At 43.7% G+C, this 24,612-nt stretch overlaps 1 long non-coding RNA gene across 1 annotated transcript; it reads right to left on the bottom strand.

Moving 5' to 3' along the window:
* Window positions 1-5,791: 5,791 nt before the first annotated feature.
* On the bottom strand, window positions 5,792-11,246 carry LOC125754489 (uncharacterized). The gene is made up of 3 exons (XR_007408854.1): window positions 11,020-11,246; window positions 6,868-7,041; window positions 5,792-5,981 (listed from the first exon to the last, which is right to left on the bottom strand). It is a non-coding gene; the product is annotated as an uncharacterized LOC125754489 (long non-coding RNA).
* Between the last annotated feature and the right edge of the window lie 13,366 nt (window positions 11,247-24,612).

Here is a 24,612-nt window from a genome sequence, read left to right on the forward strand (position 1 = left end):
TCAGAGACAGAAAGGTATGTATAAACATACTCTACAAAGGCAAACATTTTATAGCTTTATTTTATGCAAATGAATTAATAAAAAAGTATGTGATAACTATCTAAACAATACCTGCCCCTTGGCAAATTGTCACAGTTACGGGTGCTTAACTAAACAGTACAATCTATCAACTTCCTTAGTTCTGGACCTTTAACAGCACATTTAGTACTTTTGCAGAGAAGAAACAACTCTTATTAGCTTGAAAGCCAAAAAGTTGCTTCTCTAAGCGTCATTGTTACTATAGAGATTGATATTAGGTTGTAAGGATCCATGTCCCTTCCTCTAGATTTGGTGCCCTGGAGGTGGTGGTCGAAGTGGGAGGAAATCCTTGGCCCACACAACAAATCAGAACAAATCAATTCACTTCAAACACAGGGTCTTCTGAGATCCACAGTAGCAATGAGAAAATGGAGGAGTCATGAATTAATTGAGGTCACACTATTGCATATGGGCACAGCTGGACAAAAACTCCCACTTTTTTGGTCTCAGGCCCGTAAGTACTCTTTCCAGTACTCCAACATCAAATAAGGAAGGTGATATTCGAAGATGAAGCAAGAAGAGTGGAAGGAAAGAAGTATTTTAACTTCTGGTCCACCCCAATCTTCATTAGTCACTATTCTCCACCTAATTATTTAAGCCAGAAGCATTTCTTGTTTTCTCCACCCATCCGCCAACAATATGCAATAAATCACTAAGTTCTGACAGCTGACCTCCAAAATATGTCTGGAATACATTCTCTTTTTCCTGTCTTCTCTGTCACCACCTTGGTCCAAGCCACCATTGTCTCTTAGACCACTGCAAAAGCTTCCCAATTGGTCTCCTGGCTTCAGCACTAGCCTACCTACTGTCTATATTTAGCAGACTGGCCAGAGTAATATTTTTAAACAAAAATTACATCTCATTTCCCCCCTATGTTAAATTCTTCACTGGCTTCTAGTTTCACTTTACTCTAGATTTAGAGTAAAATCTAAACACCGTACTCAGGCTCTGCACGGCATCTTGGCAACTCCACCAAGATCACTCACTCTTCCTCTCACTGACAAATCCAAGCACACCAGTCTTCTGACAATTCCTAGGATGTGCCAAGCTCATCCTGCCTCATGACTGTTGTGCAAACTCTTCCATCTGCCTCGATTGCCCTTCCCCAGGTCCTTGCCTATTTGGCTCCTTTTCAACTGTCAAATTTCCTCCTCATGAGAGACTGCTCCATGACAACCCAATTTAAGTAGCCACCTACTTCCCATCCCCTCCTGTTACTCTCTACTACATCACTCTGTTTATTTTTTTCCTAGAGATGATCACATGTACATATTTTAAATGTATGTAGTTATTTATTGTCTCTTCCTCATTGCAATAGGACCTCCATGAAAACAAGACTCTCATTTGTATCTTTGTCACTGTAGCCTCAGGGCCAAGCCCAATGCTTGGCATACAGCTCATCCTATCAATTCTACCTCCAACATATATCTTAAATGTATACTCTCTTCCCTGTCTCCACTGTCATGATTCTGGTTCAAGCTAGCATTATCTTTTCTTTGGACTAATGCAATAAGCTCCCAATTGGCCTTCCTGCTTCAACTCTAGCCCAGCACCAAATATTTATGGTGAAAAAAATAAGCACATCATTGTGGGAATCATAATAATATCTAAAAGAAATGGAAATCTGGACCCTGAAGGAAAATCACTTAGTTTTTTTCCCCAAGCCCTGAAAGAACATCAAACAATTCTCACCAGGTTTTGATACTTGAGTGATAGAGTATGAGCCATTTTATTCAAGCTCAGCTGAAGAACAGCATGGAGAAGAGAGCGTTCCATTTTTCTATCTATGAGCTACTGTTCTAGTCACATGCATGGAGTTTCTAGGCTCCAAAGAATGAAGCAAAAGGAAAAAACTCAATCGCAAACGCCCATAAAAGTAATAATAATTTTAAAAGATCTTCACAATCTCAACCCTGACCCTGACCACATCAGAAAAGACTAATCTGGAGGCTTTTCTCTAATACCTCTACCTATGAGGTTAGGGGTGTTGTAGATCCCAGAAAGAAAATAGGAGCTCTGTTAATTAAAGAGATAGCTCAAAAGCTTTCATTACACCTTTGAACTAGTACTAAGAGGATTGTAGCTTCCGATTCCATTTCCCCACTGTCAGACCCAGAAATGGCTTCTCAGCCAAGAAGTGACGGAGTAGAACAAAGTGCACAATCCCTGATGCCAGGATGCCACTTTAATCATGCCAGGTCTGTTATACAATCTTAACTTGAACCCCATTGATTTCAAGACACCCCAGGCACTATCCAGAATACACTGTCACACAGAAAGTGCAAATGTGTGCACAGATGGACTGTGGCACCTGGTTGTGTTTGAGGCTGTGGATGCTTGAAACAGGTGTAGTTCGGGCAACAAGTACCCACTCCTTGCCTCATTGGAAGTGACTTGGAGAAAAAAATCTTCCCAAGGTGACAGAAATAATTATATGGCTTTGTCTAGAACCGACAAAAAAATACATTTGAATGGCACAAAGCAATTAAGGCTGCCCCCCTCCCAACAAGTTAGTGTGAGGCAATTGCCCCAGGTTGAAAATCCAACAGCTAACATAGGGAATCCCAGCACCATCTTGGTAGCACACGCCCCTTCTCCATTTCTCACCAATCCCCAAGTTAATTCAGCCCGGGTCTGTGAGGCAGCCTCTGGAAGTCCTGAGGTAGTGTTCTAGGTATCACCGCTTAGTTTCATTTTGGTTGTCTCCCCATCCCCCCACAAAGCTTTGTGGGCTGGCCTTGACCTGAAATCCATCCCCGTAGTGAAACCTCAGAGCTTAATCCACTAAGTCGGTCTGGCTTTGAGCCCCAGAGAAAATGGGATTTCTATAAAATGTTCACTTTAAAGAGAGATTTGCTCCCTTCACAGCTCCTTTTCTGCGTCACACACCATTAACTCACAAAACGCTGGCTATCGGCTGAGGCAGAGACTCAAGCTGGTTATGCATAAAGGGGCGAACTCCCGCATTTGCTCTCTCTCTTAATGAGGCTCCATTTGATTCTCACATGCTGGGGTTTTCTGCCTCAGAATCTGCATCACAAAACATACCAGTTTGCTCACTTTCTTGTCTCCCTCGAGTATCATAATTTGACACAGTGACAAAAAAAACATGGAGATTCCATTGTGAGTTTGATTCCCCGCCATTTCTCAATGCTACAGAAGCTTCAGGAAGGCTCAGCTCACAGCCCAGCATGAACGTACACGCTGAATCAGGAGCCCATGCATTCTTCATGGGGAGTTTATGTCACGCACCTAAATCCCCAGAAGCATAGAAACAACCACTGACTTGACGTCAGGGGACCCCCTCCTTGCTACTCAGGAGTATGGTGGTTATTTTCTGTTAATCACCTCCCCTCATTCATTCCCCACTGTTCTCCTTCCTCCCTGTGCCCAAGCAGTGTGATCCCTCGTGGACAGCATCATTCGGGCTCCTTGACAAGGAGAAGCCCTGCAGGAGATCACTGACAGGGAGAGAGCGAGGTCAGGGTAGTCCTTCCTTCACTCCTCAGCTTTAGCATCCCGCCTCCTGAGTAGCTGTGTCCCTCCAGAATTAAAAATACACACCAGAAAATCCCTCTTCATAGGCTCCAGCTCTTACTTGATTCTTGTATAACATTTCCTCTCCTTGCCCTTCCGTCCTCCCTGGGCCTCATCATCCTTTAATTGTCCCTTAGTTGTGCCCATACTTGTGCAAATGGTCCCTCCACTAAAGGATCTTACCTTGAACCTCTGTGCCGATTCTGTGTCCGTCTGATGCAGGTAGAACCACCTGTCTGGGCTGAAAGACCCATCCTGGCCCCCAGAATTCTGGTTTTAATACTCAGAGAACTGTGCCTTAAGTCACTTTTGCTACCCATCTGGTCTGTTCTAGTAAATCATTTCTGCATCCCTCTGAGATCCTATGATGGCCCCATTCTGTCAACACAATGTTTGTCTTCTGATCTTCAGCCTGGTTCCTGGCCTGGGCACCCTGCCTGGTACCCTAGACCTTCCAGAGCTTGAATCCTGCTTTCATCTCAGGATAACTTCTCCTGCCCCAAACCCTGGCACCAATATGCTCACCTGGTCACCTGAACACTACCTGCTTTTTGTTTCCTTTCTGCCTTGTTTTATTACTATTGATTGTATATCCATTAAGACAATGGCTTACCATTTCAACCAGGATGACCACCTATTATTTTGTGATACTCTCCAGACAGCATTTATTAACTGTTTCATTGGACTTTCAACCCTAGATCCACCTCCTAGGATCAGATTCTCCTCTCATGTGGCATCATCCTAATGTTTATCTGTGCATCTCTGAAGACAACTGCATGCCAGGACAAGCACTGAACTTTTCCCCCATATTTTTTAGATACTATGTCCAACATGCTCCTTGATCAATTAATGACAATTTACCACAATCTCATTGACTAACACCACAATCTAATTGAACCCACATCTGAGTACCAACCAGTCAGTGGCAGTCCCATAACTTTTGAGGGTCCACCAATTAATAGTAGAGTCACTCCAGTGACAATGCTGAAACCTAGCCAGTCAACAAGACTTGCTTCCCCAAAACATACTTTTAAGTTTGATGTCAACCAGGTACAATGTCTGTCACCAACATAATCTCAGAATAATCCCTGAATCCAAATCCTATTTTGTTCAGCAGGCTACTTTGCTCAGAGAGAAGATGGCTAACCAGTATACTCTTTCTTATCTAAATAATGAATTCTGTTTTTTTGTTTCAGTTATTGAATGCTGATACTTTCCCTCCACAATATAAAATAACACCTCTTAGCAACCTAAGAGTAGAAGTAATCTTCCTTAGTTTGCTAGAAGAACTATATCAGATCTCTAGTAAGTATCATACTGACTGGTGACATGATGCTGGTGTCTCCACTAAAGGCAGAAAAAGGTTGTCCGCCCCCACTGCTATCATTTCAGCATGAAAGGTAATGCCAGGGCAGTAAAATTAGACAAAGAAATAAGGAATAAATATTGGAATTGTCATAATTTGCCAGGAAACAATTGTTGACCAAGAAAATCCAAACTCCTCAACTTGGAACTGTTTAGAACCCAAACAAAAGTTTAGTGAGGTGGTCAGATACAAGCTTAACACAATATTAACATTAATAGTAATTGTTAACCTTTATTGAGTGCTTATAATGTGCTGGGAACTCTTCTAAATGCTTTGCAGGTTTCATTTAATCCAACTCTCACAATAGCCCTTGAAGTAAGTACTATTATGCTCCCTATTTAAGACGTGAGATACAGAAAGATTGAGTAAATTGTTAAGAACAACCAGCTTATACATGAGAAGTCTGAGATTTGCACCCAAGCAAACCAATATCAGGAATTGTGCTCTTAACCGCTCTTACAGTGGTCTCCAAGATTTTTTTAAAGACTTTATTTATTCATGAGAGACAGAGAGAGAGAGAGAGAGAGAGGCAGAGACACAGGCAGAGGGAGAAGCAGGCTCCTCATAGGTAGCCTGATGTGGGACTCAAATCCAGGACCCCGGGATCATGCCCTGAGCCAAAAGCAGATGCTCAACCTCTGAGCCACCCAGGCGTCTTGGTCTCCAAGATTTTTATTCACGGATCCCATGAGTAAAGAAAGACTGAGCAAACATCTGCATTATATGCATATTTTTTATTTTTAAATTATATACACACATGAAAAAACAAACAAGAGAAACGTTTAAAGGAAAAGATAAAGACAAACCAAACAATATTTTCAAATAAATTTTATCTTACTATTGGCGAAAAAGATCCCTTCAGCTCTCTCTGAATTAGCACAATCGTGTAAAAGAATATGTCTCTTGATTTTTTTTAAACGTAGAGTGTTGATACTTAGACTCAGACCCTTTGTTTGCTCTATCACCAAGGCTCAGTTTCTTTTGACACAGCAGGTAACATCTGTGAAAATAATTGCATTGGGGAAGCTGAAAAAGACAGGCTTTTGATTTACATAGGTAATTTGCATGGTTTAAAAATAAGAGAATATTCATTTATTACTGATATAAAGAATTCTTTTTAAACCCAACCTTCAGTTGATTCCTGTTACTCTTCAGATGGAGACAGACATTCTCACATGATGTGGCCCTGATCTCCTTTAGTCTCAATGGACCCTCTCCTACTCTGCTTTTCATTGACCGTGAACTGTTCCTTCAACAAGCTATTCTTCTACTATCTTCCAGTTTAAAGGACTTCATCTATGGTCTTCCCTCTGGAAGTTCCAAACCCCTGCCCCCCAACCTCATACGGCCCCCAGCTCTTCCTTATCCTTCAGACCCATCACTTCTCCCCATCGCTTCCACCAGTAAGGACCAGACCACTATTATGGTTCCCTTCACTTAGCACAGATGTTAGTTCTACTCTACATGGTAAATATGTGTCTTTCCCATAAAATACTAAGTTCCCCCAGGCAAGAACCATCTATTTTGTTCACCATTGTATCTTCAGACTCTCACACTATGCTTGAGCTTTTGGTAGGTTTTCAATAAATAATTGAATTCGTGGCCCATTGAATTCATTCCTATTTGTGATGCCAGCCTGGACATGGGAAGGTTAACAAAACATTCCTAAATTAACTCCCCTTCCAGAACACTTGTAGAAGCATGTGCAGACTCCTACACACCCCTGGACATTGGCTAGCCACTGTGCACTTCCAATGTTGGTTTGCTTCTACTCCTGTGCCAAAGATTGAGGTGGCAAGACAATAACCAACTTTGACAGCGTGGGTCTTAGATGTCAGAAAAGAAGTATGGATATTATCAATGCATGAGATGTATGAGCATGTTACTTGCTGTATTGTTGGGGTGCCTGGGTGGCTCAGTTGGTTAAGTGTCTGCCTTTGGCCTAGGTCATGATCCCAGGGTCTTGAGATCGAGCCCTGCATTGGGCTCCCTGCTCAGTCGAGGTCTCCTTCTCCCTTTCCTTCTGTGCTCTCTCCCTCTCTCGGGTAAATAAGTAGAATCTTTAAAAAAAAAAAAAGACATTAACTTGCAAAATATATAAATACACTGAACTTGGTGATAAAGCATATTTTAAATATATCAACTTGTTCAATAGGTGCTGAGCCTGCTTTCCCCTAAAAGCAGTGCCCAACACAAGGACTTGGATGAAGGTAATTTATTTAGGAGATAATGACAAAAGTTGAAGCAAAGGAGAAGAGGGAGTGAGACAGGCAAGGAAAAGCCAATATAAAGGTGCATTCTCGAGGTTGTCACCGGAGGCAACGGGGGTTCCAAATGGCTAGGAGTTCTGGAAAGTATAAAGAACACCTCCTCAAAATGTCTCTCAAAGGACAGAGGCAGGGCGTTTCTCTGCAGGTTTCCACCTCACCCTTGGTTAGGGCTAACCCTCTGGGCATGATCTTCCCTGTACTTGCAGGCTGCACAACTTCGACATCAGCCTGAGTGCCACCCACAGACGTTCAACGTGATAGTAATAGAGGAGCAGTGAACAAGGGGCTCTGATTTGTAATTGTACCCAGTCACCAGGAAGGAAACTTCTAGGGCAGCACATTTCATACAATAATCAGGAATTCAGAATAGGAAATGCAGACACTAGATGAAGCCACTCTTTGTCTGTGATGATGATCATGGCTTTGCTCAAATTGACAATTTAAGTTGGCAACGCGGATGACTACAGAGCAGGCTGCCCAGAGTTTCGTACTGAGATGCACTGATTCGCGTTCTCCCATGAGCCTCCTGACTACTTTTTCCTTCTTGATCAGGGGGAGCGACAATTTGCAAGCACCCCAGTGAATAAGGTCAAGAGCAGTGAAGAGAGGCCATTTCTTGCCCATGATTTGTGTTCTTCGTAGGTGACTGCACGCAGGTGGATGACCGACACCACCCATGAAGAGTGTGAGCACAGCACCAGGCTTTGAGAATTACCACCTTGTGATGTGGTTCAATGTCCCGTGGCTCCAACCTGCAGCTCTGTCCTTCCCTGTCTCCCTTGCCCTCCCCACACCCCACGGGCCCCTTTGCAGCCTGCTTGCCAAGGCAGCAGAACAACCACACTGTCGGATGGAAAGGCCTCCTGATGATACTCTGGGCCCTTCCTTTCTAATCCGTGGCTGGGCTGGCCACCACCAGTGGGTGCAGTCACCACCCTCAGCCCCATCTCCCACCCCACCTCCCCAGAGACCACTGTAGCCCCCAAGGGACCACACATCCTTCAAAAAAAAAAACACGTCATAACCTCTTTGTGTTTGCCAACACTTCAGAGATCTCTCTCATAGTCTCTTGTGCTACTCACTTGACAAGTATTAAAAATCGCAAGCCCATCCCTTCCCCTCAGGTGATTAATGTACTTCGGCCTTTCTGCAAGCGCCAAGTGCTCTTCCTTCAGGCACAACATTTGATAAAGAAATGAATCCTTGACATTATTAATTCCCTGGGCTGAGATTTTGTTTAATAACTGTTCTGTCAGTGATAGATCTGAAGAGGTAGTGTGCGTGTGTGTGTGTGCATGTGTGTGCACATGTGTGTGTGTGTCTGTGTGTGTGTGTGTGAGAGAGAGAGAGAGAGATGATAGAAAGAGAGTGGAGGAGAAAGGGGAGGATAATTTGATTGTGGCCTAGACATTAGGCAGCCTGGCATTACAAAGCACCTCTTTATCCTGAACCCGAGCACCAGTGTGACAAATCACGGCTTTCTCCACCCCCCACCTCTGTCTGATTAGGCCCAAGCCGGCCAATCACAGCGCATGAGTTGAGAAATATTTCCTCCTTGACATTCTGGAGAACAATCCCTTGCTGAAGAAAAAAAATACATTATAAAATAAATGGAAAAGCATCAATCAGCTACGAAAATGTATTCTACTGGTTGGAGGCAAGTGATGTTTTCATTTAAATGGGACTGAAGGCAGAGAGGTTTGATTTTTTACTGAGACACCCAAGCAGAGCAGGGAAGTATTTGCATATACACTCCTACCCTCCCCCCCCATGGTCCTTTCGTTCAGCAGGATGGACCAGGAGGCAGTTCTCGGGGAGGCGGCCTCACGCGGTGGCCAGGGAATCACTCCTCCCACTTGGTGTGATTTGGATAAAAGTGCACAAGTCATTTTATTGCCAACAGTCTTTTTCTCTTTCTCTGTCTCTCTGTCTCTGTCTCTGTCTCTCTCTGTCTCTCTGTCTCTCTCTCTCTCTCACACACACACACACACACACACACACACACACACACACGCCTTCCTCAGATGGAAGAAAAGTCAAATTGCAGAAGAGGAAGCCTCTTCCCCTCTGGAATGCACCTCAGGCTGGGTTTTGGGGACTGGCTGGGAGCTTTCCTTCGGGAGAAGCAGGCCCGGCTGCTAAACCCTCCAAGACTGGATAGGGCCTGCCTCACCCAGTCCCGCTCAGTGATGCCCCGAAACGTTTGTCAGCCCATCTCCCCCTTCCCTTCCCTCGCTTCTCATGGCATCACCTTCAACCCTCCTCCTGTCCCCACAGATGAAGAAGTGGATGCATTTATATGACTCAGAGGTCTGTGAACTCAATCCGGGGGGTAAATAACTCACTGAATGAATGAGATATGTCATTCCCAGGCTATAAAAATGACTCAGTGCCTCCCTTTGCCTAATGGGGCCTCGCGGCCTGGTGCGCTCCAGTCAGGGGGCTGCAGCCCCAGGGTGGTCAGGCCCTCCAGCTCCACCTGTGTCTCTAGGTGAGCAGGAAGGCCCGGAACCACTCTGAAGGGCGTCGGCCTCCTCCAGGATCATAGAAATATATACATTTATATCTATTTCTTCCCACATATGATACACCAGCATACCTACAGAGACTTTTATTTCATGAATTAATAACAAAATACAAATATGCTACAGTTTTCATTTTCCTCTCTTAGTTAAAGGACAGAAACTTCCACAACAGAATTATGTGTATTGAGTTCAGCCTGGACTGGTTCTGGGTAAAATAAGGAGGAAAACTAAAGTTATCAGTAACTTTTCCCTGTCTTCCTCATCTTCCTGTCACCTCCTTCCCCCCCAGCCCAGCCTCACCATTACGCGCACACACACACGGGCGCACACACACACAGAGGCAAATACCTGGCTCACCCCTAGTCCAAATCACCCATTATGGCTCTCATAAAACGGTCCCCTTTATTATCTCACTGAGGTCACTTCCTAGGACATTGCAGAGAGGCCAGACCTTACAGGTGCCTTCCTCCTGCCAAAAGTCAACCCAGTCCTCTCTTTGGTTACATCTGCTTTCCAACCCTCAGACCAGATCCTGTCTCCTACTACCTGAAATCCATCCAGACCCTGCCTCCTTAGCACCTACCCTCAATATATCTCAATATTCAATATATCTTCAATTTTTTAAACAAAAAATATTTTGTTTTTTTCGATCTGTTCATTTTTCCCAGCCAGTACTCTGAGTTCCAGTACAGGCAAGACCCTTGTCTGTGATTACACAGACCACATGCACACACACACACACACACACACACACATATACACACTCCATCCAAAAATGTTGCATTGCACAGAGCCAGTGTTTTGTAAATGTTTGCTGTTAAGTCTTATCAATTGCAAGTCCTATGAGAGCCCCAGGAGGAAGATATTTGGAGGCAGACGAGAGTTTGAAATCAAACCAAAAAAAAAAAAAAAAAAAAAAGAAGGAGGTATTATCATTTGGCAAGTTCCACAATCATTCTGATGCTTGGTGTTCTTGCATGTTAAATGGTGATAATAAGGCCTTGCGCTGGGTGAGTGTGGGAATTAATAGGATGGGGTATGTAAGGAGCGAGCAGAGTGGCTGGCACATGATCAGCTCTCAATGAAATATGGTTCGCAGAAATCACATCGTGTTGGCTTCTTTGTCCTCACGGGCTGGCCTTGCTACCAGCCCAGGACTCAGTTCATGGATTGCTAGGGTGTGTGTCTGGGCTCACATCAGTATGCACGCCTCCCTGGCACATCCCATTTTCAGCATGGCTACCTGGTCATGTTTTCCCATCCTTCCACTCTTCCTTTCTTTCTCTCCTAATTTTGCCTTTGAAAAGCAGTCACGCTAGCACAGTCTCTTCTTTCCAAGACACACAAGAAACATTAAATATTTGGAAACCCTTCATTCATGACATCAGTCCAGGGTATGAGACAGGCTTTCGGGGAGCGGGTGAGAGGCTGCCATAGGAGCACCTGTGCCTGGTAACCATCTCCCTGGCAACAGAGTTCCAATGGCCAATGGACGTTCCTTTTGAAGCTCTAACAGAGTTTTTGTTTCCAAAGCATGTCTGCTTCTCCTACTTTGACTAATCAACATTACATCTTTCAATGTGTGTTTAAGTGAAATAATAGATTACTGCTCAGCCACAGTTGAATGACAGGGGGGTCAGATGACTCTCAGGAAGAAAAGGCAAACAACAAAATCTACAATGGATTTTGTTGAAAAGGAAAAGCTTATAAACCATTCTTTCTCTCTCTGCCTGAATTCACTTATAAACAATTATGTTTCAAAAAATGATCTTTTGAATCATGAACCATTCTCCGAGCTCATGAAGACTTTGGGGGTGTGTCCCCACTTTTTCAGCGTTTTTTGTCTGCTTAGAATACTTGAAACCTTCCAAATAAATACACCCCTGCTTGGCTCACAAAAGTAACACTTATCACAGTGTCCAATGTCATGTCCGAGTGATTCTTACAACGCTGTTTTTTGAGATTCTGACAACTATTTTGGATTGTGCCTTTTGTTTCTGGCAGGAAAGGTTAAGATGTATTTTCAAAGATACATTCATTTCTCAGGTATATATATATATTTTTTCTCTCTCTCTCTTTCCTTTGGAATCTTTTCCTCAGCCTTAGAAACTTCTTAACAATTCTGTAACACCTGGAATTTGTCTGTGTCTCCTCTTTATCCTTTTGTGTCAGGACCAGAATTCCTGATTTGTTCTAATATACCTAAGGTCCTCATCCACATTTGATTAAGATATTTAAAATAAACAGAGATACTACATTCAAACGTGTCATCCATTAGTTTCTGGCTGGCTTTGTTCTCTAAATCCTTAACTACTTTTGAAAAGGTAAAATAAGAAAGTGGAACCAGTTCTGTCTTGTATTAAGTTCTAAATATTTAAATGGTAATTCTTGACTTTTGAGTCAGAATGGTATTCATTGTCTGGCAAGGAAGGATACAAAAGAAGCCACGTGCTTGATTTTATATGTTATTAACATGTGCTGAAAATACATTTGCTTTTGTCTTGCACAAACTCATTTTGAAGATGATTAACAGAATGGATTGACACTGAATTTTTTTCTAGGCATAAGGAGGAATAATTCTAAATTGGGGGCAGCTGTATTAACAAGTAGGTCTTTCCTAGAGTCCTAAAAGTCACCACGAGGTGGCACACTAGCACAACACGAAAAAAAAAAAAAAAAAAGGAATTGTGTCCCAGGGGGCCAACTCGCAGTCTCTGTTAATGCCTTGATTTTCCACTTACAAGCAGGAAAATGCCATGGAAACTTTTGTTTTCCACTTCGAGGGAAGGAGGGGGGTAGGGATGGGGGGAGCACCAAGCCCCCTTCCACCGTGTGTTGTGCGCTGCCCCATAACCACATCTGGACATTATAAATCATTGCATTGTTGGAATCCAGCATTTTCTGATCTTAGCAACAGCCCCATTCTAAGCAAAAAAGAACCAGCATGTTCGGTTTAGCTTAAAAACAACTAAAATAACAAAGGGAAGAAAGGAAATCATTTTTTACAAAGCAGAAAACATCAGTGGAGTTTATTTGGACATCCGGGGGGGGGGGGGCAAGCGACTAGAGAACACACCTTCTGCTGGTTCCAGGTGCCACTCAGGCCTTACCTGCCACGGGCTCTGCTTCTAACAGAGACACGAAGCTGACTGCATCAGAGTTTTACCTCAACACCTCTTCTGCCCTCACAGCCTGCACTGACACCCCGCCCCCAAGGGAATGACCCTCTATTACTATTACTTTTTAATCTGGGCAACTGCTTGACATTCCACAGAACCCGCTTAGAGAAGGTGCCATGGTGCTGCCTTGGTGAACAAAGCCACTTCTGGGCATTGGAGCAGCTGTGCTCTAGCTCAGCTGAGACTGACGCCCCAACCTATCCTCCTCCCGCATTCCCGAGCTCCTGGATCTTCGTACAAAGTACCTTTAGACCATGTGCATGAGGATCCGTCTAATCTCATTAGATTTCTCATTTTCAGCATAATACTGTCATGGTGCCGTGCACCAGTGCCCCAGATTAGTGGCTTGTCAGAATGGTGCCCCACTAATGAGCTAATCCAAATAATGCTCAAATCCCAAATCAGATTTAAGACGATCCAGTCTGGGTAGAATTAGGGAGAGCAAAAAATGCTGACTGAAAGAACAAGCTTTCGTTTTCTTTGTTTTGCCTTAAAATAAAATAGGTGGAGCGCTGTCAAGCTCCAGAGTTTTTCCTTTGTACAACATTAACGTCCATCACCCAACTGGGAATAATAAACAGAAAAGAGTACATCTGTATGGATTGGTATAAATTTACCTTAGAGGGTTAGAAAACACACAAACACACATATGCGAGCTTAATATATTCAGCAGATCCATGTCCTTCACAGCTTCTACTTTGCCTGACTTTCCTGTGAGCTTGGCCTTAAGACCTTGCAGACTTTGAATCTGATGTATTTCAACGGTGACTTTAGGATGTAGGGTTAGGTCAAAAAAAATTTTTTTAAGCGTATTTGTTTCCTCCTTTTCCCTCAGGGCAAAGCTGGGCTCCAGAAATCCCAAAATGTGTAATAGCAAAGTTAAGGTCAGGCCCTTAACAAAGGAACTGGGAAAACAGAATGCAATCAGAATCATTGTGGTTTCAGGTGTTCTTGAAAATGAAGCCCTGGCTTAAAAATTGAGGCTTAATTTTTTTTTTTTAATTTCTGTACTTTTGTAGACTTCTGGAGAATGAAAGAAATTACTTCTGTTGGCAAAAAGACAGTTTTCATTGTGGCTACCGAGTGGGCCAGTGCCGAGCGCTAGGAGGGTAAGGACCTTCCATCCTCCTCCACCGCCCAGCGACTGTCATGCCATCACAGGGACACTGTACCTCCACCTTGGGGCAGCGATCTGGAAGGTGAAGGGCCATCACTTGAGTTTTTAAGAGTCAAGTTCTGCAAAGCAGGGTAGTTGGCCTTCGTGTTCTGACGCACACACACTCGGCCAGCTTGACCTGGGACCAGTAGCCTCAGAATGCACAGGTGGACCACTCTGTCCTTGGACTTGTTGGGCACACAGGAGGCTGTTCCCCAGCGTCTTCAGAAGTGTTTTCAAATGACGCGCCCGTGAAGTACTTTCCGGATTCGTTTCTCCTCATTTGTAGCGTGTCCATTTGATATGCTGCTCTGGTTTATCGTTGCGAGCCTCCTTAGGTTAGGAGCTCACAAAGGAAAGTTTTGTGTTCGAGTTTTATGCTCAATGGATTTTTATTGACCTGCAACTAACCTGAGCTTTCTTCCACCGATTTCAAAGTTAACCACATGGCACAGTCACAGACACCGAGAGGCTGCCTGGAACTCGGGGTCCTCGCCCAATGCCTACATGAGAGATGGCACCTGTTGCTCTCCTTCCTTCCTTGCTCTTTCCTTTCCCATCGTCACATCCTGGAACATAGAGACTTACCCTTGTTCCTGCACCTCAGCTAGGCTGATAACCGCTTCCTCCCTCGTCTGCTGGATGGTCAGTCAAGGAGATCGATTGATCGGCTTCCCGATTTGGTAACAGAGGCGAGGATCACCAACAGAAATGAAAACGTGTCGGGACGCCTGGGTGGCTCAGTGGTTGACTGTCTGCCTTTGGCCCAGGGTGTGATCCCGGGATCCAGGATCGAGTCTCACATCGCAGGGAGCCTGCTTTTCCCTCTGCCTCTCTCTCTCTGTCTCTGTCTCTCATGAATAAATAAATAAAATCTTAAAAAGAAAGAAGAAAAGAAAAGAAAAGAAAAGAAGTCTCCACAGAGACTGGTACCTGAATTTTCATAGCAGTTTTATTTATAAGAACCCCAAGCTGGAAGTGGCCCAGATGTCCATCCACATGGTGAGTGGGTAGTCAGGCTGTGGCATATTCACGCCATGGAGCACTACCCAGCAACCAAAAGGAGCAGGCTCCTGAGAAACGCAACCACACAGAACAACCTGAAAGAGGCTGGACTCCAAAGTCTACATCCTGTATGATTCCATGCATGTAAAATTCTCAAGGAGGCAAAAATCATCAGGACTGAAATCAGATCAGCGGCAGTCCGGGGCTGCGGGGAGGCGGGGTGGACAAGGGGATGGACTGCAAAGTGGCAAAGGGGATCTTTTTTGTGGAGGTGGCAATGTTCTGAACATTATCATAGTGACAATGACACAACACTGTCAAAACTCATCAGATCGCACACTTAGAATAGATGTACCTTATTGCACATAGATTACACTTCAAACAAAGTCATGAAGTCCTTTTTGGATGGATAAGTTTTCGTGTTTTATAAAACTGCCATAAAACAAACACAACAGCTAGAATGAGCCATTTCGCATGTTTCACATTTATCACACTAGCTTTTTGGCTGTAGTTGAATTCGAGGATCAGAATGATGTCCTGTAATGACAAAGCAAGTTGGTATTGGCCTTAATACCGCCGTATTTTCTCGAGCACCCACAGCCTTCCCTAGTTTCTTTTTTTTAATAAATTTTTATTTATTTATGATAGTCACACAGAGAGAGAGAGAGAGAGAGGGAGGCAGAGACACAGGCAGAGGGAGAAGCAGGCTCCATGCACCGGGAGCCCGACGTGGGATTCGATCCCGGGTCTCCAGGATCGCGCCCTGGGCCAAAGGCAGGCGCCAAACCGCTGCTCCACCCAGGGATCCCTTTCCCTAGTTTCTTTACCCAATGTGTAAATGCTGTGAACTTGTCCACATTAGCTTGTTGATTAGCAAGTTGGCTAATCAAGTACCTGTTTTCTTCGGTTAACCGCCCCCAGGGTAACCACCTCATGCCATGCCATCCTCCTCCCCTTGCCCTGCCTGGACGCTCCTAGCGCTTGTAACCACAGTCCGCATCCTCGGCTTCGCTCAGGACCAGGGCACAAATTGATGATCATTTTTCTTTGTGAATTATGACACAGGCACATCGCCTCACCCCTGGAAGACAGCGGCCCCTGCCAATCCTCCAGAACAGCCAGAAGAGAAATGAGAGGCCTGCTCGGGCCTATCTGCTTCCCTGCTGACTCTAATTACCCAGTCGGGAGTTTTACAATCCCTCCCTCCCACCCGCCCCCAAGTTGTGATGGTCGACTCTGCACTCTGCAGACTTTGGCTGGGTCTTTCTTTTGTGTGCCCACTGCTGCCAAGTGCATTGGGCTCCTAATGAGGTTTGACACTAATGGAGCTGTGAGACAGTGTGATTATGGGTCCTCCCCCCATGCAGCTCAGACCTGGCAGGAAATGACCCCAGACTCTGCACCCTTCCACTCCACCCCCCCCACCCCGCCCCCGCCGATTCTGTTGAAACCATCTTCAGCAGCCAGCTGGAGCCCACCGACCCCCCCTTTCTCACTGCAGTTCCCTCTTCCCTCCATCATCCTGCAGGTGGCTGAAAATAAGATTTTATGGCCTGATGCATGGTGGGTTGGTTGACAGCGCTGGAGACCTCCTTTAATTCAGGGGGGCTGTGGAGCATGGAGGTGAGATTGGAAATGGGAACAGGGGCCCATAAAAACAAGGACTTTCCCAACTTGCTTTTAAAAAGCGCTCCAAGGAGGAAGGGATCTAGGCAAGTTATGGTTGTTTTCTATTAGATGCTTAACAACGTGTGTAAGTGGAGGTGATTTAAGAAAAAACAACATGTGCTTCTGTAATTTCCATGTTGTGTGTGGTACAGGTGTTAAGGGGCTGGAGCTGACTATTGAACTGTGAGCTAATTATAGGCAGAAACAGCTGTTGTCCTCTAATGAGGAGACAGAGCCACAAGACACTGCTCGGGCGCGGAAGCCGGAGGAAGCCTGTTGCAGGCTCCTTGCGGATTGCTTATTCGTCACAAAATATTCCCTGCCACACACTTGGTCACTGGCCCGTTCTCACATCCACTCCAGCAGGTGATAAGTAATTTTCACCTCCCTGTGTCTGGAGAGAGGAATATGTCCCCATTTTATTAACCTCAATGCTCCTTTTATTTTTATGCCCCAGAAGTGTGTCATTCCTGACCCCCAGCCGTGCATGACCAGGAGGGGTGCCCCTTCTCTGGCCCCTCTTTGACTTCCTCCGGTCCATTCCCATTTTTCTGTGTTTCCAGAGCAATCAGATATTCCCAGAGCTGTCAACTATTTATCATGTGATGTAAATGCTTACCTAGACCACATTTTCTGTTTCTTGGTGCTACAGTTTTCTCCTCGCAGTCACTTCAATGCGACCAAACATCTTTCTAATGTCGTGGAATGCAGGGCCTAGACGGTTGGTGGCAAGAAACGCGACTTCCCACTTAGATCTCTTTCCCGGACAAGTGGGGGAAGTGTTGGTTGCAAATGTTATCTTTGTTAAATGTCAATAAAATCTGGTGTCCGAACGGACCCGAGTATTTAGAACACGTTAAGCCTCAATACCCTGCAAGGAGGGAGAGAGTCAAAATGCAAACAAGCTGATGAAGCAGGTGCTCTGCTCGGCTACTCAAAGCCTAAAAATGCTCCTTTCCAACCAATGAAGAGTAGGCCATTTAAAGTGACCATCCCCCCCCAGCCGCCGTGTATAAAGTATTATTTACTGCACCATTGACTTAAAAACAAGGGCTTGCTATAGCAACCGTCCTAACAAGAGGCACTATTCACAGGCTGCCTCGGAAGCCCCGGGTCCTGGGCCCATGAAGCACCTTTCTGAAAGCACTTGTGGGCAAACGGGTGGCATATGCGTCTTTTATAGCATGTACAAGGCAGGGCTTGTACCATAAAAGGTTTCTCTGCACACTGTATTGCTTTTGGAAGGGAAAGGGGAGCTCCAGCAGCTCTGTTTTTCTGTAGTTTAGGATTAGTGGAAATTTAATTGAAAATAAAACACAGAGCAACTGTAGTGGCTACGAAAAGAAAGAACAAAGCCTTCTTCATTGGGGCCGGCCCACCACATGGCGGCCCAGGGAGGCTGCTGCGGCCTCATCTGCTTGCTTCAGGGCAGCATCCGGGGCTTGGGAACAAGCCACTTTGTGATCACCCACCCTGTGGCACCATCCGTGACCCAAGCATTCCTGAAAGGGCTCGAGAGCCTTCTGCGAGATGGATAGAGAGTGTTGTGGTTAAGGGACGCATTGGTGTGTGTGTCCACTTAAGGTGAATATCTCATTTCTTACCTCAGGACCCGTTTCTTACAACTGCCCTCATACTTTCTCGTGCCTTCTTTGTCCCACGTTGTATTTCTAAAATCTTTATTTCACTGCCTTTTTATTTTAACCTCAGGGAAAGCAATCTTTCTTTTTCTCTCATCCTTTCTCTGTCCTTCTCCTACTCCACTTCTCTCAATAAATTTTTGGGAACACGTAGATAGTAATTGCAACACATCATTGGCAAAGATTAGGTAAGGATGAAGGGCTGAGAACACCCTGTCCACACCCCTTTCCCCCCAGGATACAGTGACCTGAGGTTTCTGGCTTATCTGAGTGGCCCTCTTCAAGCTTCGCAGGTGTTAGGGATGAGCTTTTTTTTTTTTTTTTTTCTGCTATTTTTGTTATCTATTTCTATATCCCAATAACAGCTTCTGGTGTGTTCTGGCATGAACTCCTCCAGTGCTGAACCTCCATGTGAAAGTGACACCTGTCTAAGTGTCTCTTGCCCTCCTGTTTTCTTCTTCAGATGCCAAAGGTCACCCCTCAGTCATGTCACTGCCTCCTGACTGTAGCTGGAAGAAAAAGTATCCTCCAGATTGTGATGTCTGGGGAACTCAAGAGGCCAGGTCCTTAGTTCCTGGGTCAATTGTGTTAGCTGCCTTGATTCAAAGTGGCTCTCTCCTAAGCATAGCGTTTCCATGAATATTATTCTCAGTAGTTTAAATCTATGTATTCAGGTGTTTTTACTCCATACATCTTTCACACCATTCAGAGATTATGTCAGAGCCTAGCATCTATTTGGTATATATAAATGTTAAATAAGTGTTTTGGTATGAGAAATCTACTAAACATTTAAAGAAGAATTAATACATATTCTTCTGAAGCTGTTTCAAAAAATAGAAATGGGAGGAAAACTTCCAAACTCATTCTATGAGGCCAGCATTACCTTGATCCCAAAACCAGACAAAGACCCCACCAGGAAGGAGAATTACAGACCAATATCCCTGAAGAACATGGATGTAAAAATTCTCACCAAGATTCTAGCTAATAGGATCCAACAGCACATTAAAAGGATTATTCACTGCGACCAAGTGGGATTTATTCCTGGGCTGCAAAGGTGGTTCAACAGCCACAAATCAATCAATGTGATACACTACATTAATAAGAGAAAGGACAAGAACCATATGATCCTCTCAATAGATGTGGAAAAAGCATTTTACAAAGTACAGCATCCTTTCTTGATTAAAACTCTCTGCAGTGTAGGGATAGAGGGAGCATACCTCAATATCATAAAACCCATATATGAAAAAGCCACAGTGAGCATCATTCTCAATGGGGAGAAACTGGAGCTTTTCCTCTAACGTCAAGAACATGACAGGAGGTCCACTCTCATCACTGTTGTTCAACATAGTACTGGAAGCCCTAGCCTCAGCAATCAAACAACAAAAAGAAGTAAAAGGCATCTGAATCAGCAAAGAAGTAGCGAAACTCTCACTCTTCACAGATGACACTCATGTAGAAAATCCAAAAGACGCCACCCAAAAATTGCTAGAACTGATACAGGAATTCAGCAAAATTGTGGGATTTAGGGCAGCCCAAGAGGCTCGGCAGTTTAGCACCACTTTCAGCCCAGGGTATGATCCTGGAGACCCGGGATCAAGTCCCACGTCGCGCTCCCTGCATGGAGCCTGCTTCTCCCTCTGCCTGTGTCTCTGCCTCTCTCTCTCTCTCTCTCAAAAATAAATAAAATCTTTAAAAAAATTGTGGGATTTAAAATCAATGCATAGAAGTCAGTTGCATTTCTATACAATAACAATGAGGCAGAAGAAATAGAAATCAAAGAATCAATTCCATTTACAATTGCACCCAAACCCATAAGATACCTAGGAATAAATCTAACCATAGAGGTAAAATATCTATACTCTGAAAACTACAGAACTAAGAACACTTATGAAAGAAATTGAGGAAAACACAAAGAAATGGAAAATCATTCCATGTGCATGGATTGGAAAAACAAATATTAAAATGTCTATGCTACCTAAAGCAATCTACACATTGAATGCAATCTCTAACAAAATGCCATCAACATTTTTCACAGAGCTGAAACAAATAATCCTATAATTTGTATGGAACCAGAAAGGACCCCAAATAGCCAAAGGAATGTTGAAAAAAGAAAACCAAAGCTGGAGACATCACAATTCGGGACTTTAAGCTGTATTACAAAGCTGTAGGGATACCTGGGTGGCTCAGTGGTTGAGCAGCTGCCTTCAGCTAAGGGCGTGATGTTGGGTCTGGGGATTGAGTCCTACATCGGGCTCCCTGCATGTAGCCTGCTTCCCCCTCTGCCTATGTCTCTGACTCTCTCTCTCTCTCTCTCTGTGTGTGCCTCTAATGAATAAATAAATATCTTTTTAAAACAACAATAACAGCAAACAAAGCTGTAATCATCAAGACAGGATGGAACTGGTACAAAAACAGACACATAAATCAATGGAACAGATTAGAGAACCCAGAAATGGATTCTCAACTCTATGGTCAACTCCGACAAAGCAGGAAAGAATATCCAATGGAAGACAGTCTCTTCAACAAATGGTGGTTGGGAAAATTGGACAGGCACCTGCAGAAGAATGAAACTGTACCATTTCCTCACACCATACACAAAAATAGACTCAAAATGGATGAAAGACCTAAATGTGAGCTAGGAATCCATCAAAGTCCTGGAGGAGAACACAAGCAACAACCTTTTTGACCTTAGCCAGAGCAACTTCTTGTTAGACATGTCTTCAAAGGCAAGGGAAACAAAAGCAAAAATGAACTTTTGGGACTTCATCAAGATAAAAAGCTCCTGCACAGCAAAGGAAACAGTCAACAAAACTAAAAGCAGCCTATAGAATGAGAGAAGATATTTGCAAATGTTTTGTCAGATAAAGAACTAGTATCCAAAATCTATAAAGAACTTATCAAACTCAACAGCCCCGAATAAAAAAAATCTAGTCAAAAAATGGGCAGAAGGCATAAATAAACATTTCTCCAAAGAAGATATTACAAAAGGCCAAGAGACACATGAAAAAATGCTGAATGTCACTTAGCACCAGGGAAATACAAATCAAAACTACAATGAGATACCACCTCACACCGGTTAGAATGGTTAAAATTAACAACTCAGGAAACAACAGATGTTGGTGAGGATGTGGAGAAAGGGGAACCCTCTTACACTGTTGGTGGGAATGCAAGATGGTACAGCCACTCTGGAAGACAGTATGAAAGTTCCTCAAAAACTTAAAAATAAAGCTACCCTACAACCCTAGCAATTGTACTACTAGGTATTTGTCCAAAGGATACAAACAGTGATTCAAAAAGGCGCATACACCCCAATATGTATGGCAGCAATGTCCACAATAGCCAAAATATGGAAAGAGTCCAGGTGTCCATTGACAGATGAATGGATAAAAAATATGTGGAATATATATACAGTGGAATATGTCAGCCATCAAAAAGAATTTGCAATGATGTGGATAGAACTAGATGGTATTACACTAAGTGAAATAAGTCAGTCAGAGAAAGACAAATATCATATGATTTCACTCATATGTGGAATTTAAGAAACAAAAAAGATGGACATAGGGGAAGGAAAGGAAAAAATAAAATAAAAACAGAGAGAGGCAAACTATAAAAGACTCGACTATAGGGAGCAGACTGAGGGTTGCTGAAGGGGAGGTGGGGGGGGGATGGGGTAATTGGATGATGGGCTTTAAGGAAGGTACTTGTTGGGATGAGCACTGGATGTTATATGCAAATGATGAATCACTAAATTCTACCTCTGAAATCAATAATACACTATATGTTAATTAAATTGAATTTATATTTAAAAAGTTTTGCTACGAATGGATAGATGGATGGATGGATGGATGGATAAATGAATAGACAATTAAGTTAATAAATAGAAGGGTTTTTTTAAAGATTTTATTTATTTATTCATGAGAGACACACACACACACAGAGAGAGAGAAGCAGAGACACAGGCAGAGGGAGAAGCAGGCTCCATGCAGGGAGCCCGATGTGGGATTCGATCCTGGGTCTCCAGGATCACGCCCCGGGTGGAAGGCAGACATTAAACCTCTGAGCCACCCAGGCATCCCAATGAATAGAAGGTTTGTTCTGCATTGGAAGATAGCAATTTGGTTTAGCCTATTTGCAGATTTTTAAAAAGGAGCTTAATTTCCTAGAAAGTACCTACTAGCTCTTTCAAAGAGCTTATGTATAAAGAAGACTGATTAATTTATACTTTAAAAATGTTTCATTAGGGGGATATAAGCAAAAATAGTACAGTGAAGCATTTCTAATTTTGACAGTAATGCTGTTGGAGGGGGACACAAATTCTGTAGAGAATACAGATCCACAGCTCCTTATTCATAATGCCAAAATCCAAAGAGTTGTAATAAACAAAAAGTTTTTCTTTTTTTTTTCCCCAAAAAGTTTTTCTTAATTTATTTGGCAGGAAACCTCACCTGCACTGACATGAGGCTATTTACAGCCTTTGCTTATATTTATCCTACCACGTGTGGCTAGGCACATATACTTCGGCAGAAATATTAACGTTTGATTATAGGGAGCTCCAGATGTCCCTGGGGTGTTGTGTAATAGATGGCATATTCATATTTTTCCCTTTCTAAACTAAAAAAAAATCTTGAACTTCAATACATATGGCCTCAAGGCATTGAGAAAAGGGATCAGGACTGTATATTAACAAAATGCTGCTTCAGTATGTCCGAGTTTATTCAGCGACTTGAACAGATTGCCAACAAGACAAGACACTCAGAGATCTTAAATATTGTATATAAAAGATCTTAGTGCTTGAGACCTTACAGCATTATATTTTTATTTTTATTTTTTTAAAGATTTTTTTTTATTTATTCATGAGAGACACACAGAGAGGGAGAGACAGAGACAGAGGGAGAAGCAGGCTCCATGCAGGGAGCCTGACGTGGGACTCGATCCCAGGTCCCCAGGATCACGCCCTGGGCTGAAGTTGGCGCTAAACCGCTGAGCCACCCGGGCTGCCCCAGCATTATATTTCTAAAGCATGAATTCTTCAAACAACAAACATCATGAACACAGACCAGGCAGCTCCATGATTACCAAGACCTCGGAGAAGATGGTGCTACCACTCCTGTTCTCAGGGAGCTCAATCTGCTGAATAATGTTACAAGTGGCACACAAAAAACATGCTTTCATTTTTGAAGCTTTCTTTGTTTCTTTTAATTTTTCTCCATTAAGACCCACAAAAATCACAAAGTGATTTCTTAATTGCAACCACACTAACCAATACAGACTTCTAAAGCATGGGACATTTTCCATCACAACGGGGACTGTCCCAGTGCTTCTTCCATGACCCTTGTAGACAAGCAGGACCACTGATCATTAAACACACCAACTGGAGACAGCAGTTACTGGTGAGGGTTTGGACGCAAAAAACTTTGAAGTCACAGCTCAAGCCCAAGTGTCTGCGCTGGAAGGATACATTTCTGCCTCTACAAGGCCGTTTCTCCTGAATGTTATATGGCTTTGAAAAATTCAACTACCAGCACCAAATCCTAAGTTGTTCTTTCTAACCTGGGTGGGAAACGTGGTGGGTGAGGGCCTAGGAGGTGTATGTGTGGTATGTGTGTATGTGTGTGTGGGGGGGGTGCAGGAGTGTTCAGGAGGCCCACTCATCTCAGACAAAAGCTGTGGTTTCATTGGCTTGGGCTTTAGAGCCCAACTTATTCATAGTTCCGTTAATGCAAAAGCTACAGATTTCACCATGTCAATAAAAAATGGTGATAAGCAAATTGTGTGTCTGGCAGGTGAACACCAAACCTTGAAGCCTGGGCCACTTCTATTAGGAAGCACTGTGGCACCGTGCTGCCTAAATGTGCAAAGCTTTGGATGAAGGTGATTTCCACGCCTGTGTTGGGTCTAAATTATGGGAGAGTTTGCCATTTATTTAAATATTTTGTTGCACCGTGGCTTGATGATCTTTAAGGAACTGCTTCTGCCAGTGTGTTTTCTATGTACTTTCCTTGCAGCAATAAAAAGCCCCACAGAACTTGCTAAGTGGGGTGAAAAGAACCAAGGGCTCATCCAAACTTCCACTTAGGGGACACATTTGGGTCTCCCCATTATGTCCCACCGAGTCTTTGTTAATGGGAGTTTTGTTCCAGTCATGGGACCTTACAGGCTGCTGGTACTCATATCTCCAGGGGGACAAA

Source organism: Canis lupus, chromosome 37 (genome assembly GCF_003254725.2).
Source record: "Canis lupus dingo isolate Sandy chromosome 37, ASM325472v2, whole genome shotgun sequence".
Lineage (NCBI taxonomy): Eukaryota > Metazoa > Chordata > Mammalia > Carnivora > Canidae > Canis > Canis lupus.